The sequence below is a fragment of the Eulemur rufifrons genome, chromosome 21, assembly GCF_041146395.1.
Source record: "Eulemur rufifrons isolate Redbay chromosome 21, OSU_ERuf_1, whole genome shotgun sequence".
Taxonomy (NCBI): Eukaryota; Metazoa; Chordata; class Mammalia; order Primates; family Lemuridae; genus Eulemur; species Eulemur rufifrons.
In genome coordinates this window covers 3944195-3960176 of record NC_091003.1, presented here as the reverse complement: position 1 = coordinate 3960176, position 15982 = coordinate 3944195, and the positions used below count along the sequence as shown (strand labels likewise).

General features: G+C 57.4%; 1 protein-coding gene across 8 annotated transcripts in view; it reads right to left on the bottom strand.

The window, feature by feature from the left end:
* Positions 1–15982, bottom strand: part of SCARB1 (scavenger receptor class B member 1) — a 68717-nt gene that overhangs the window by 41820 nt on the left and 10915 nt on the right. The window lies entirely within an intron of this gene.

The following is a 15982-nucleotide window of genomic DNA, read 5'->3' as shown; positions in this document are numbered from 1 at the left end:
ACCAAAAATGAAAACATTAGCCGGGCGTGGTGGTGCATGCCTGTGTCCCAGCTACTCGGGAGGCTGAGGCAGGAGGATTACTGGAGCCCGGGAGTTTGAGGTTGCTGTGAGCTATGATGAGGCCACCGTGCTCTAGCCCAGGAGACAGATCGAGACTTTGTCTAAAAAAAAAAAAATCATTAACTTGACCTGGCCACTGAATTGCAACACCTGGTTCCTCCTCCAGCGACAAGAGGAAACAGGCTCCCAAAAAAGCACACCTCCGACCACGGAGCCAAGAAGCCGACGTGCCGTACGAGACCCAGTTCCGGGACAGGACCAGCCCCTGCCCACTCCAGACCGGCCAGCCCGCCACTCACTACATCCTGAATCCTAGGGCCCCAGGTGTCCCCAGCCCTGTGGGGCCCACGCACGCAAGAAGGACCGCAACACGGGCTGATCCAATCTGGGACTCAGAACACCACACACTTGGCTAATGTTCCAACTTCTTTTGATTTTTAAGGGGCTAAGGTAAGAAGAGTCAAAGAAAAGTTTTTTTGGCAAGAAACCCACGCGTGTTGCTAAGTCGGAGAGGTGAATTGCTTAAGCTGAGAAGTCGAGTCATTCCTGGCACTGCCGTTCCCTCCCACCCAGCTCCCATCCATCAGCAAGGCGTGGCGGCTCTCCCTCCAGAACATCCTTCACATCCACCCCCTTCCCCCCACGCCAACCCAGCCCCATCGGTGCCTGCTTGGACTGGTGCAGTAGTCTCTCCGCTGTTTCCCTGCTTCTGCTCTTGCCCCAAGCCTTTGCTCCCCACAGAATCAGAGTTATGCTTTTAAGACTTAAGTTAGATCATGTCACTCTTCTGCTCAAATCCCTCCCTGGCCCTCTATTTATCTCAGGAGAGAATCCAGATTCCCAACAGTGACCTACGAGGTCTTACACAATCTAGTCCCCTGCCTGCAGTGACTCCACTCGCATCTTTCTTTACCATCTGTCCCCCTCACTCTGCTCCCGTCCCACTGGCCTTGCTGTGTTCCTGAGCTGCCAGGCAAGTTTCTGCCACAGGGCCTTTGCACTGGCCTGTTTCCCCTGATGTCCACATAGGTGACCTCCTCACCTCTCAAGCCCAAAGTCACCTTCTCAATGAGACCTTCCCTGAACACTCTTCGTTCCCTCAGCAGTATTTATGGAGCTCCCACTACATGTCAGGCTCTGTTCCAGGCCTGGGGACCGGAGCAGAGAACAAACGAGACAAAAAGACCATCCTTTCTAAAGTAGCCCTTCCCCCATCACACTGTATCCATCACCCCGTTTTATCTTCCCAACATCAATATCAGAAGTGCTTACGTATCTGCTGACAAGTCCCCTGCCTGCTGCCCGGAATTCAGTCCTGAGGGATGGGCTCCAGCAGCCTCCCTGGATCATGAGGCATGCCTGGGAATGGAAGCCACACACAAACAATGGTGGAGCTGAAAGATAGGAGACTGGATCCCCATGACTTGCGGAGCCACCCCACCAGGTTTGGGTGGGCTAGTCATCAGAGAACTGTCCATTAAAAATCACAATGAGGTTCCGCACCATACCCCACAATGGCTAAAATGAAAAAGACGGACAATAACAAGTGTTGACAAGGAAGCAGAGCAACCAGAGTACTCTTACGCTGCTGGTGGAAGTGGGTGTTGGTGCAATCGCTATGAATATAGTTTTTTGTACTAAAGCCGGCAATCTCACTCCTAGCATTTACCCCAGAGAAATGAAAACATACGTCCATACAGATTGTTCACAAATGTTTACATCAAACTGGAAACAACAAAATGCCAACAAACAAATGAATGGATGACAAATGGTGGCACATTCGCACAAGGGAATGCTACCCAACAGCGAAAGGCAATGACCAACTGATACACACAGTGACACAAGCATAATGTTGAACAAAACAACGGCATGGCATTGTAGCCTGGGCAACAGAGTGAGACTGTCTCAAAAAAAAAAAAGGGAAAAAGGAGAGGTTGGCTCATCCACGGTAACAGTGTAAGTTGTTAACAACAGGCGACGCTGGACGTGGCCATGTGGGAACTCCACACTATCGTTCCAATTTTTCTGGAAATCTCAAACTGTTCAAAAATGGAAAGTTATTTGAAAGCAAATAGGCTCTACTTCATGGGGCTACGGAGAGCATCAAATCAGTGCCTCGTTGAATCACATTAGCGCTTGAAGCTAAAGGAAAAATGTGTACCCCATATGTATTTTTTTCCAGAACATTTTTAAAAATACTGAAAATTTTCTGAGCAATAGACTCCAGTAAACAAAACAAAACAAAACCTGAAAATTTGAAAATAGGGTATATTAAAACGTATAGTGTTATTTTTTAAGTTTAAACACTTTATTTAAACCCAAACCAGAGTTTACTGTAATGTTACTTTCCTGGCTTTCATGGAAACAAACTCATTGTATGAGTTTCCTGTTGCTGCTGTAACAAAGAATCTAAAACTTACTGGCTTAAAATAATCCAGTTATTTCCTTATGGTCCTGGAGGGCGAGTCCAAAATGGGCCTGACCCTGCACTGGGGTCAAAGTCAAGGTGTCGGCAGGGTCGGCTCCTTCTGGAGGACGGAGGGGAGAGTCCAGTCCTGAGCTTCTCCAGCTTCTAGAAGCACCCGCCTCCCCCGGCTCCTGTCCCCTCCTCACCCCGACCTCTGCTTCTGTTGTCACGTCTCCTCCTCTGACCCTCCCGCTTCCCTCTCATGGCCCGCGCGCTGACATCGGTCCCGGACAGTCCAGGCCCATCTCCCATCTCAAGATCCTTTACTTCAACGCACCTGCAAGGGCCCTTTGGCCATGGAAGGTCACATAGTCCCAGGTCCCAGGAGTGAGGACGGGGCCACTGTTCAGCCTGCCACACCCCCTTGGAGACCCTGGGGCTTCCTCCCGTACAGCCGCCTCCCTGCCAGGGAACTCCCCAGCACCGGGGCAGGGGACCTTTGTCCCTGTGTGTCCCTTCCTGTCCCAAGCAGCCCGGTCTTCACCGGCAGGCAGGGCCGCCCTAGGGACAAGGGGGACCCGGGTCCCACCCATGGGAAGCCCCACACCAAGGATGCTCTGTCCCCCCCCCCACCCCTTTCTTGAACGCTGTTATATTTCCGCCCGAGCTGTCCTAAGACGACCCCGGGGCAGGGACGACCCGCTGGCAGCAGGACACCCTGTAGGCGGCTGCTTTCAAGTGGCCCAGCGGAGGCCCCTTTGTTCTGACCACCGGGGCTGCAGACGTGCCTGCCGTCTCCCGACTTCTGAGGCCGCGTGCCGGTGACACAGGGGTGTCCGGAAACACAAACCGAGTCCCGCCCTGCAAAGGGCTCAGCCACACGGAGGAAAAACACCAGGAACCACACGCAGGGCCAGAGGGGTCTGGCCAAAAGCAGCCCCCAAAGCCAGCGCGTCCCCACGGGGCAGGTGGCAACAGAGCGCGGGCAGCAGGAGCCGAGAGCAAACTCCAGGGTCCTCGGGTTCCCAGAAACTTCCGGGCCGGGCTGGGACCAGGAGACAGATGTCACCAGTACCTGTCCTTTGTGCCCCCCCCCTAACCGCAAGGGCTGAGGGCCCAGGCAGGGCCTCCCGCCCGGCTCGGGGGCTCTAGGAACTGCCGCAGGGCCACCACTGCCAACCTCGCCGCCACACTGCGGGATTATTTCCGGTGTGGTAACAGTGGTGTGGTGACGTTTTGGCTGCTTTCTTTGGCTCGGTGGCAGTGGCGTTTGCCACGGGCCTGCGCGCGCAGTGGTTCTCAGAGGGTGGTCCCTGGGCCAGCAGCACCGGCGCCACCTGGGAAACGCCCATTCTCAGGCCCAGACCTGCTGAGGCGGGTGCTGGTGCCCGGACAGCTAGAGAAGGACTGTGCCAGAGACGCCTTCGGGGTGCAGACCACACCGGGGAGCCCCGACCTGTCTGCTGAGCAGCGGAGGGTGGCCGGCAGTCACACTGCTCTAGTTCTATGTCTGAAATTTTTCATGATAATAAATTTTTAAAAATCGGCTGCGCGAGGTGGCTCACGCCTGTAATCCTAGCACTCTGGCAGGCTGAGGCGGGAGGATCGCTTGAGGTTGGGAGTTCAAGACCAGCCTGAGCAAGAGCAAGACCCCGTCTCTACTAAAATTAGAAAACTTAGCTGGGCGTGGTGGCGCATGCCTGTAGTCCCAGCTACTCGGGAGGCTGAGGCAGGAGGATCGCTTGAGCCCAGGAGTTGGAGGCTGCTGTGAGCTAGGCTGACACCACGGCACTCTACTCAGGGCAACAGAGTGAGACTCTGTCTCAAAAAAAACAAAGCAAAAAACCCCACAAAAAAAAAATCACCTAAAATTTCTTACCACCATCCCCTCTCCCACCCCAAAACCCCCATAGACTGGGTCTCCCTGAGGAGACCCGATATGGCCAGCAGATGCATTCTGGGTCACGTGGTATTTCAAGAAATTAGAATTTGTTGATAACATCCTAAAACCAGCAGACAAACTCCAGACTTGCGGCTTCTTTTGAGAGCCAGGGCGGTGTGCCGGGGCTGGGCCCGCCCCCCCATGTGGCCCCGGCCTACTGGCACCGAGCTGTAGCCCCTGCTCAGACAGGGCCTGCGCTCCACTGGCCACAGGCTCCACCGCTCCCTATCGTCCCACACAAGCCTGCTTCACTCGTTTACGTCCCTGCACGGACCTCACAGGTATCCGAGTGAGCGATCCCTGTCTGCAGTAACACGAGATAAGAACACCGCACGCATTCATTCATTCCAACCCGGCCTGGGCATCGAACGTGCCCAGAGCCGGTGCTTAGCGTTAAAGGGGCGAAGTTAATCAAGCAGGATCCAGGGAACCGAGCGGGAAGTGGGGAGGAAGACATGGAACGCACGAATGACTCCGGTACCCAACAGGGAGAGCTCAGGGACATCTGACGTACTTACTGGCAGGCGCTGGCAGGCGCTGGGACACTCGCTCATACTCATGGGCAGGAGTGGCAGTGGGCACAGCCACTGGGGAGCGCTGCGGAGCATCTGCTAAGCAGAACATGCACGAACCCTGCAGCCCAGCAGCCCGTTCCCGGGTGCTGCTCCAGAGCCCCGAAAACACGCGTCCACGCTAAGACCTGTGCGCGGACGTTCCCAGCGGCCGTCCTGGAGACAGCCCCGAACGGGCGAGAGCAACCAGCTCACACGCTGCCGGGTGTTCACACGACGGGACGCTGCACAGCGACGAGAAAGAAACTCCAGGTGCGACGTGGCTGCATCTCTGTGCTGAGCGTAAAGAAGCGGACGCAAGAGCGCTGCTCTGTGCTTTCACTCCATAGAGCACGAAAACCAGGTTGGTTTAGGTGAAGCTCGTCTGTGCTGTAAGAAGGCAGGGTAGCGCTTACCCTTGGGGGCGGGGCAGTGACTCCGGGAAACATCGGGGGGCGCTGGGGGGCTGCTGCTTCTAGAGCTGGGAGCCGGTTACCCGGGTATGTCCATTTGTGGAAATTCCACATGCCTGATACGTGGCAGGCTAACGACAACGATGGCTCATGTTTACCGACCGCCAGGCCACACGCTAAATAAGCATTTGACACACACGGGGCCAGCAGACAGCGCTGCTGCCCACCCGAGGGCCATCTCTACCCACGTCGTCCACTAAGACAACCCTAACGTGGTTCAAGGACTGGCTAGAAAGCCCTAAAACTCAGCAAAGGTGGGCCCAGACTCTAGTCTGAGCAGGCCCGTGACCCTGTTCTAGCCAATGAGAAGGAAAGGGAAGTCTGTTGGAAGCTTCTGGAAAAAATTCCTCTCCCTATAAAAGACAAAGACGTCAGCAGAGCCCTCCTATTGCACTATTCTTCCCTTCTCATTTTGAGTGATGTCACGTGACAGCATGTCCGGCACTGTGGCAGCCACAATGAGACCATGAGGGCAAGGCCAAGAGAGTCGCTCAGACGCCAGGACACTGCCCCGATGTTGCTTAACTCCTGACGAAATCTGGAAACACCTACCACCTCCCAACTCTTATTAAGCATAATAATGAAGCATCTGTATTACATAAGCCCCTTGGAGGCAGATTTTATGTTGCTTGCAGCTCAAAACATTCCATCCGAAACAACGCTTTCTTTCATTTAAACCTACTAATTAGTCTGTGAGGCAGGTATTATTAATATCATTCATTCCACTATGTAGATGAGGAAAGTGGGGGACAGGGAGAGTGAGCCACTTACTTGCCCAAGGGCATAACCCCAACAGTGGCAGAGGGTCTTGAACTTGGGTCCAACCCCAAAGCCTATGCCCACCTGACCCCACCCTCCACGGTGAATCAGCACAATCTCTCTCTCCCCCAAATTGGGGCAAGGGTCCCCCTGACTCCGCAGTTACGCCCCCTTGCTGGGAACTCCAGGCAGCCCACCGGCACTGCTTTTCCCGGCAAGCACAGTCTCCACCAGGGTGGATTCCAGCTCCGCTTTTTCCACACTCGTCAGGCAGAAGATAACCTTTCTTCTAAACACCTTAACTTCAGGAGAGCTGGCCGTTTGCAAGCATGAACATCATTCCTCCCCAGTCTCAGAAAGGGTTCAGCAAACTATGCCCGTGGGTCAAACCCAGCCCGACACCTGTTTCTACTCATCCCAGAAGCTGACCATGGTTTTACTTTTTTAAAGGGTTAAAAAGATGGAGAGAAAAACACCATCTCATGATGGGTGAAAATGCTGTGAAATTCACACGTGTGTCTACAAATACAGCCGCCTGGTGCACACCCAGGCCGACTCGCTCCCGCACCGTCCACGACGGTCTCAGCACCTCGGCGGCACAGCTGAGTCGTTAGACACAACCCGTGTGGCCTGCGGAGCTGAAAATACTCACTATCTGTCCCTTGGCAGACAGAGCTTGCCAAGCCCTTGACCTTGGCCATTCAGAAATCCAGGAAGGGCAGTCCCCCGCCAGGCCGGCTTCCAGCGTGAGGCCAGAGACTCACCCAGCCCCTCCCGCCTCGGTGCCTGCCCTGCCACACGCAGACATGAGTGTCTGGCCTCCTCCCTGGTGGCTGGGCAGAGAGAATGCAATGACCTAGGTCTGTTCTGAAGAAGGCAGCAAACATGCCTGGCAACACTGCTGCTAAGTGAGCCTCCCTCGGCCCCCCGCTGGCACCAGCCCAAGCACACGTCGTGAAGCCAGCCAAGGTCTCATAAACCCGGGCAATGGTGCAGGCCTGGAGGAATCAGACGCTTCGGTCTGCCTCCTTCGAAAGCTGAGTCTTTTGCAAGACACTTGGCACGTTGGCATCTGACCATGGCCGACAGGCTGGGCCAGCTGGTCTACCCGCTGCAAATCAATGGCCCACGCAGCCAGGAGGGGCCGGACCAATTCTCCCTTCAGGTGAAACCCAAGCACAACTGTCTTTTCATTTCAATTATGGCAAAATACACATAACAGCAAATTTGCCAACTTAGCCATTTTTCAGTGTAGTTCAGTGGCACGAAGCACATTGGCAATGTTGTGCGGCCGTCACCGCCACCCCCAGGACTCTTTTCACCTCGCCAAGCTAAAGCCCTGCGCCCGGTCAGTACTGGCCCCCCGCGCCGCTGTCTGTCTGCGGAGTCTGCCTGCTCTGGGGAGCTCCTGCGGGTGGAACCGCAGCGTTTGTCCTTTTGTGCCCGGCTTATTTCATGTAGCGTGATGTCCTCGAGGTCCATCCACGCTGCAGCCTGTGTCAGAATCTCCTTCCTTTTTAAGGCTGAATAGTGTCCCCGATGGGCACGTGCCCCATTCTGCGTGACCACCCGCCAGGCCATGAACGCCCGGGACGCTGTCACCGCTCGCCCGCTGTGGGCCGCGCTGCCACGCGAGCAGGTGCCCGATCTGTCCTCCAGCTCCTGCTTTCGTGCCGCTGCGGTTTCCACCCACAAGTGGGGCTGCTGCGTCGCACGGCAATTCTGTGAACTTTTTCGAGGAGCCTCCACACTGCTCTCCGTGGGGGCCGCGCCGTGCCACACCCCACCCCCAGTGCATGCGCGTTCTCGAGGCTCCGTGTCCTCGCCGACACCTGCCACTCTCCGGCTCCGTGACGGTGGCCATCCGAGCGGGTGCGATTTCATTTCCCCGGTGACTGATGAGTGAGTGACGCGGGGCAGCTTTCTCCGTCCTGTCGGCCGTTTGCGTGTCTTCCTTGGAGAAACGTCTCTTCAAGTCCTTGGCCTGTTTTTTAATGGGGCTCTTAGGGCTTTCGTGGCTGGGTTGCCCTGCCGTGTTTTTAAGACCAGATCTAAGGCCCACGCTCTCCCTCTGTTCTGGGACCACCGAGTTCCCCAACCAGGGAAACCCCAGCCCACTGGCACGTCTTGGTGCAAGAGAAATCTCAGATCTGCTCCCTTCCTTCCTCATTCACGGCCCGCCCGGCCTCCCCGCGTCCCCCCGGCCCCGAGGCTCTGTCTCCCCCTTTTTCTCTCTCTCTCTCCCCCTCTCTCCCTCCCACCCCTCCACCCCGAGCCCACCTGCAACACAGCAGGCTCCCTCCCAGCCCTGGCCTCTGCCCCAGGCGGGCTGTTCCCACACCGGGCCCCTCCTCGGAGATGCGCTCCGGCCACCCCATCCTGCCTTGTCCCCTCCTGAGCTCTTGCCACTGCCCACGCTCGGCTGTGCAAGTGTTTGTCTGCCTGTCCACAGCCCGTGCCTCGCGCTGGGACGTGCGTAGCAAACGTGCTCATGGGGGGAGTGACCTGCCTGCCGCTTCGGCCCTGGGGTCCCGCCACTCCCGGCCCCCGGCCCCGTCCTGTCTGCCCCACTCAGCTGGTTCACAGACAGCTGCCCAGAGCCTCCCACCGGGGTTGGCCCCTGTGTGGAACGAGGACTGTAAATACACCTAAAGAGACGGTGACGGATGCAAAGCGCCCAGCGTCACTCCTGGCTGAGGAGCGAGAGGGCACCCTGCCAGCTCACCACTATCCCCCACGCAGGCCCCTGACCACAGCTGGGAGAGCCCCAGGAACGCTGGACACGCAAGGCTGCCTGCTATCATGTCCCCTCCCCCACAGCCCTGGCTGAAGGACAGCTCACGTCTCCCCCGGGCTCCGTCCCTGACCCCAGCACCCCAGTCCGGGTCCCTCCTCCCTTCCCCGACCAAGGACACGATGGCCTGACTGTGCTTATCTGCGCCCCCAGGCCACACAGCACAGCTGTCAGGAAGAGAGCAGCTGCCACGTCAACCCTGACCCTGGCATCTCGCGGGAGAGGACGGCAAGGGCCAGGCTGCCCACCCCAAGGACGGCCTCCCGCCCCACGGCCATGGCCACAGCTCCTGCCAGCACCGCCAGCACCCACCGCCCGCTCCCCACCTCCCGGGTCAGCATGGTTTGTCCCCCGTCCGAGGTTCCCTGGACGTGCCTTTCCTCACCACCCCACCGTCCTCGCCACGGCTCTCGCCACGACCAGGCCCCACTCCGAGGCCTCTCGACAGCTCGACGAGGTAGCCGCCAGCACCATCCCACGCTGCAGATGGGGAAACCAAGGCTGAGTGGTTAAGCCACTGCCCACGGCCATGACAGTCTGTGGACGCTACCATCACCCCACCTTACAGATGGGAAAACTGAGGCTCAATGAGGTTAGGGCCCTGCCCGGGACAATGGCTAGAATGTGGGCCTGTTTTCCCGGTCCTCTCTCTAAATCGCCACATATAGTGAGATAATAATTACAGTAATAAATGGCATTTGCCCATTCTTTTCATTATTACCTCACTTGACAAGGTGCAAAGTCCACGTGCTATACAAGATGGGGAAACTGAGGCAGGAGGTTTGCAGAGCCATTTGCAGAGCTGCAGGGAGGAGAGCGAGGCCTCACGCTGGGATGAGGATGGATTATGTGCTGGAGCGGGAGAGGCCCGGACCCGTCTAGGTGCCCCCACCGAGAGGCAGACAGGCGTGGGGACGTGTGCCGTGGGGGGGCCGGGGACGGGGAGGGCGTGGGAGGGGACTCGCCTTCTGCAGACACAAACATTCTTTTTTCCAGGAAGGAGCTACAAGGAACTATTAACGCACGTGACCTCGGGAGCAAGGACCGGCTGGGGGCAGGGGGCGGTTTCACGCTGTGCCTGTCCAGAGATTGGACTCTTTCCCGTGCGTTTTCAATTTGCGTGATCAGATCCCTATCTGACTCTCCTTATCTTATTTTTAATGTCAGCTGGGGCTGTGTGGCCACGAGCTGGCCCCGCCGAGCACATTCATCCAGTCCTCTGAGTCACGTGACCCCAAATGCTGCTCCACTGACCTCCAGATGGTGGGCGCCAAGGAAACCGGTCCTATCGGCAGGGGAGGAGACCGGCTTTCAGGAGAAAAGGGAGCTCCCACAGAACCCCGGTAGGGGGACCTGGATTGGAACCCAGAGTTCTGCAGGTCGGAGGACTGGGTACCCACACACATGCTGCACTGGTCTGAAGAGTGTCCTCCCAACTCACGGCCACCGGAACCTGAGAATGTGGCCTTAACTGGAATATGGGTGATCGCAGATGTCATCAAGTCAAGAATCTCATGACGAGACCATCCTGTGTCCGGGACGGGCCCCAAATGCAATGGCACGTGTCCTTATCAGAAGAGGAGAAGACGCAGAGCAGAATGTCACGTGAAGGCAGAGGCCGAGGTTGCAGTGTTGAGTCTACAAGCCGGGCAACGGCACAGGGCCGCCACCACCAGAGGCTGGGGGGAGGCTGGGACAGAGTGTCCCCCAGAGCCCCTAGAAGGAAGCAACGCTGCGGCCTCTGGAGCTGCGGGAGACGGGATTGTGCTGCGTGAGCCGCACAGTGTGTGGTACTTTGTTACAGCCCTGAGAGACTAGCACACACAGATACAGTTACAGCCCCACCCCCGGGAGGCCAGGAGCCGACCTCTAGGCCGGTTCCCTGCAGCGGGGAGGGAGCAGGGTCAGCATCCACACCCTCTCCATCATCCTCAACGAGAGCTGACCTCAGCCCAGAAGAGGAAGCCCGTGTCCTCCCCCTATGCCAGACCTTGCTCACAGGGGCCACCGATTTCTGCAAAAAGCAAGCCCTAAAGCCAGGGGTCCAGCTCCTGTCTGCTGTGTGACTCTCCAACAAGTCCCTCAAGCCCTCTGCGCCTCAGACCCCCACCTGCCGACTCACAAAAGGACGAAGGCTGACATCCAGACTCAGGGACGCACACGCACTGGGACCCCAGACGTTCCAGAAGGCTTGATCCTGTCAAGCGCTGGAGAGGATGTGAGACAGGAGGGCAGATGGCAACTGCCCTTCTCGAAGGCAAGTCTGGTGAGACCGGCTTCCCTGCTGCCCTACGGCAACTCCACTCCCAGCACATCCCCAGGAAAAAGAAAGTTTTTCTTTTTTTGAGACAGGGTCTTGCTCTGTCACCCGGGCTGGAGCGCCGTGGTAAGATCACAGCTCACTGCAGCCTCAAACTCCTGGGCTCAAGGGATCCTCCTGCCTCAGCCTCCCAAGTAGCTGGAACTACGGTGTGCCACGATGCTCAGCCAAGTTTTAAATTTTTTGTAGAGATGGGGTCTCACTTTGTTGTCCAGGCTGGTCTCAAACTCCTGGCCCCAAGTGATCCTCCTGCCTCTACCCCACAAAATGCTAGAAATACATGCATGAGCCACTGTGCCCAGCCCACATCCTCAGAAAATTCTGGAGAAGTCCAAGACAGCAGGTTCCAGGATATTTGCTGTTTGTGGAGGCAGGAATTGGATCAAACCAAGGCACCTGTCACGAGGACAGTAAATAAAATGGAGCAGACGTTAACCAGGGAGTCCAGGCAGCAGCAAGAAGCAACGAGCCCAAAACATGCACGGCAACCTGGACGGAGTGCACACGGCGCTGCGTGACAATCGCCGACACGGCAAGAGCTACCGTGCGCGGCGTGGCGGTGCCGCCCTCCCCCAGACACGGACAGCCCACACGTGCCGGCCCCAGCTCAAAGCACTTGTCCCCTCGAGCTGCCGCGGTGCCCACCCCAGTCCCGTAGGGAGGTGCGGGTTTAGGCCAGTTTCAGGTGTCCTACCGCATGGGCCAGACTGCGTCTCCCCAAATTCACATGTTGAACCCCTAACACCCGGTGCCTCCGAATGGGACTGTATTTGGAGACGGGGCCTGTAAAGAGGTGCTTAAGTTGAAATGAGGCCATTAGGGTGGGCCCTAATCCAGTCTGGCTGGTGTCCCTATAAGAAGAGATTAGGACACTCAGAGGCAGCGGGTGTGTGCCCACAGGAGGAGCCGCCGGAGACGCCAACCTGCCGACGTCCTGATCCTGGACTTCTGGCCTCCAGAACGGTGAGGAAATAAACGTCTGTCGTGGACACGCCCCAGCGTGTGGCCTTTGGTGACGGCAGCCCGAACAGACCCACACGCCTGCCAAAGCCCAGAGACGTGAGGAACCTGCCCGAGGCCACACAGCTGGCAGGAGGCAGAGCTGGACCCACGCCCGGGGCTCCAGGACCTGTGCAGCCACCTGCGTGCGGTGTGCAGACTCCATCACTGCAGGTAGCACGAGGACACGCTCAGGTTTAGAGACACAGCTGTGCAGAGCACGGGTGCAGGACAAGCAGGGACTGGAGCTCACGTACACGCGTGTCCACGGCGGCTCTGCTCCCAAGAGGCAACGGCCCAGATGCCCGACAGGTGAGCGGATAAACCAGATGGGGCCACCCAGACGGGAGGGCCTCGCAGGCAGGAGCACAGGAGTGTTCGTAACCCAGAACTAGACACGCCCACGGCCATCAGGAATAAGACGGGTGAACAGTGACATCCTTGAGGAATATTACACAGCCATGAAAATGGGGCAGCTCATTGCGATAAGATGAGTAAATCTCACAAACATAACGGGAAGCAAAAACAGCAAGACCAAAGTGCACGTGCAGAGGTGTGCTTCCACTCAAGTTCGAAATGAGGCCACACTAAGCCCGGTGTTTGGGGACAGTTATAGGGGGTGATGCTCTAGAAAGTCACGCAGGCTGGAAGAAGCTTGGTTTCCTCCGCAGGGGCTTGTGCAACTCCTGCGAAGGGGGCAACGTTTCACAATAAAAAGGGAACAAGACTCTGAGTTTGAGAAAGGGCAAAGCCAGAGGTTGCGGCAGGTGGAGTCCGGGGAGCCTGGGAACAGGCAGGGGAAGGAAATCCCGGGGACGAGGGAGACTTTGCAAATCCCGAAGCTGCCAAGGGATCCCGGCTGCAATCGGCTCTCAGCCGAGTAAAGCCAGCATGACCTCCGCCCCACTGCCAGGAGGCCAGATGGGGCCAGGGTGATCGGGCACAAGGATTTCTGCGGGGCTCAGGGGGCCAGGTTGGAGGAGGTGAAACGAGAGAAGCCCCTCCCCGCCCTTCCATCCAGCCTCCCCTCTGCACCCGACTGGCCCTGGCAGCCCAGGGCTCTGCAACCTTTCTGGCACAGGGACCAGGCGGGCATCAGATCCACCATCTCTTCCACGTGACATGCTGGGGTGGACATAGGCTGGCCCCAGCTGGGAGGACTGGCACACCTCTAGTGGAGGACAAGGACTCAGAGCCAGGAAAATGAGGAAGCGGGGGTGGGGTGGGGGCGGGGGGGAAGGGCCAGGAGGAATCACAGGCTTCTGCCAACCCAGGGGCTCAAACTCACCCTGGGGTCCCGGCCCACTGCAGGGTAGGGCTGCTGGGCTGGCGGGGGGTGTCCAGCCACCATCCCGGCCCTTCCGGGAGAGCTCTGCTCCCGTCCGACTCACACAAGGAGGCTTTTGTGTGGGAGTCTGCGGGAGGAACACGTGCACTCACGAGAAAGCGACCAGACAGATCCAAACCGAGGGACACCTGCCAAAAAACTGCCCTGTGCCCACTTCGGCAGCCCACATACTAAAATCGGAACAATACAGAGAAGATTAGCATAGAAATTGAAAATAAAAATAAAAGAAAGAAAAAGCAGCCTGGCCCCTTCACAAACACCAGTGTCGCGAAAGACCCAGCAGCAAGAAAAAGAGGGAGGGCCGGTCTAGACTGAGGAGGAGAAGCAAACAAGCCAACAGGACGTGGGACGTGATTCCGGATTTAAAAACTGAAAACAAACAACTGCAATGAAGAGCATTACAGGGACCATAAGGGACTCTGAATGCACACTGGTGTCAGCTTAAAGGAGCGGCCCATCTGGGCTTTCCTGAGTGGGACTACAGTCTGCGGTCACAGAGAAAGATGTCCTTGTCCTTCAGCCATACACGCCGTCATATTCTGGGTGAGATGTCATGATGTCTCCAAGTGACTCTCAAAGTCTCAGCAACAAAAGAGAGCGGGGAAGGGGGGGGAGAGAGAGACGCACATGTAGCAAACTAGACTGTTCCTGCAATTTTTCTAAAATAAAATTTTTCAAAATAAAACCCTGGGGCAGGAAAACACCACACTGGGCTGCGTTGCAGACCGTTTTACGAGCTCGAAAGCTCCCTCGTGGGAACGGCCGAGCAAACGCAGTGTGGCCACGGCGCGGAGCGTTCACTGTCGTCTAGAGAATCAGAGCGTGATAATCAGCAGACCGTCCCAGGCGACTGAGTACGGTCTGGACAAGCGACGACGGAGTGAGAAATGGGAGGCGCAGGACAGCGTGCAAAATGTGGTCCCATTTCGGCACAATGGTGACAGACTGATCCTTCTACCCGTCCGTGTCTACAAGGGTAAGATGTCGGAAACAGCAAACACTCACGTGACGCCTGCCTGGCTGTTATTCTAAGTGCTTGACACGTGCCAACTCTTCCCCCTTCATGAAAGCCCTACACAGGAGATACTTTTCTTAAGTCCATTTTACGGAAGAGGGCAAAAGGCACAGAGGGTAAGTCGCTTGCCCGAAGGCACCCAGCTGGGCGGTGGTGGGGGCCAGGATTCGAACCTGGGCCACCTTTCCCCAACGTCCATACGCTCGGATCCACCTAAGCTGCCGGACACGGCAATCCTGCCGAGGGCTGGAGAGAAGGCTGGGGACTGGGGAACCCATGAATGACCTTGACGGGGACGTGCCAGAGCCCTCCTCACGCCGCACTCTGCCCGTACCCCTCGCCCGGGTGACAGGTCCCCACGTGGGCACCCAGGGCTCCCTCAGCTCACAGAGGGGCCTGGCTGTGGTGGTGGACGCCTCCCACACACACACGAGGCAGCAGCTGCAGCCTCCACACCGTCCCGCACAAAGAACGGTGGCCCCGTGGTTTGGGGCAAGGGCCAGCGGGCCGGCAGGGTGCCGAGACGTGTGCTGGGACACACTGCAGAGCACACCCGTGGCTGGGATTCCAGATCACCTCCTCCGCAGCTGCGCCGGGGCAGATTCTGACGCAGGCCACGGGGTCCCGGGCTCATCCCCCACCCCTGCCCTCCCTGCCCAGCACACACCCCCAGAGCCTCCTGCCTGAGGAGGACAGAGCCTGAACTTCGGCACACCCCGGCCCTGACATCTCTCCCACTTTATAAAAACCAGGATGTGGGCAGGCCGCGGTGCGGATGGGACCCTGGTGACTTTCTGCCCCCAGCATCCCACATCCCCAGCTAGCCTGGAACAGTCCGCCCCACCAGCACTTGCTGCTAACCACCTCTGCGGCCTCGAGTAAACCCCTGCTTCCTCCAGGTTTGGCTTCCCCAAGGGAAAAATTCGAAGCTGGAACTGGGTGAAACACGAGTAGTTCCAGATCTACCAAGCTGATCATTTATGAAATTTTCCCCGATAAAAACAATTAGCTGATAAGCTACCACCTCCTGAAGAGGTCTTGGATACACAGCCAAACAAAATAATCTCTATTGCTATAATGACGAGTGACAGTGAGAGGCAATGCGGGGAGGAAATGGGGAAATCGCTTGCGGGCAAAGGGGCCCAGCACCGTTTCTGCTGCCTGTCACCCTTTCCTCCTTTCACTCCTGACCTGCAACATCCCTCAGGAAGACCCTGTCCTTTGGAGACCTCTCAGGAACTCCAAAGCAGCCAGCTTCTCCCCGACGTGGCCGTTTATTTCCTAAGCCTCAGATGAAGCTGTTGGAAGGTGAGA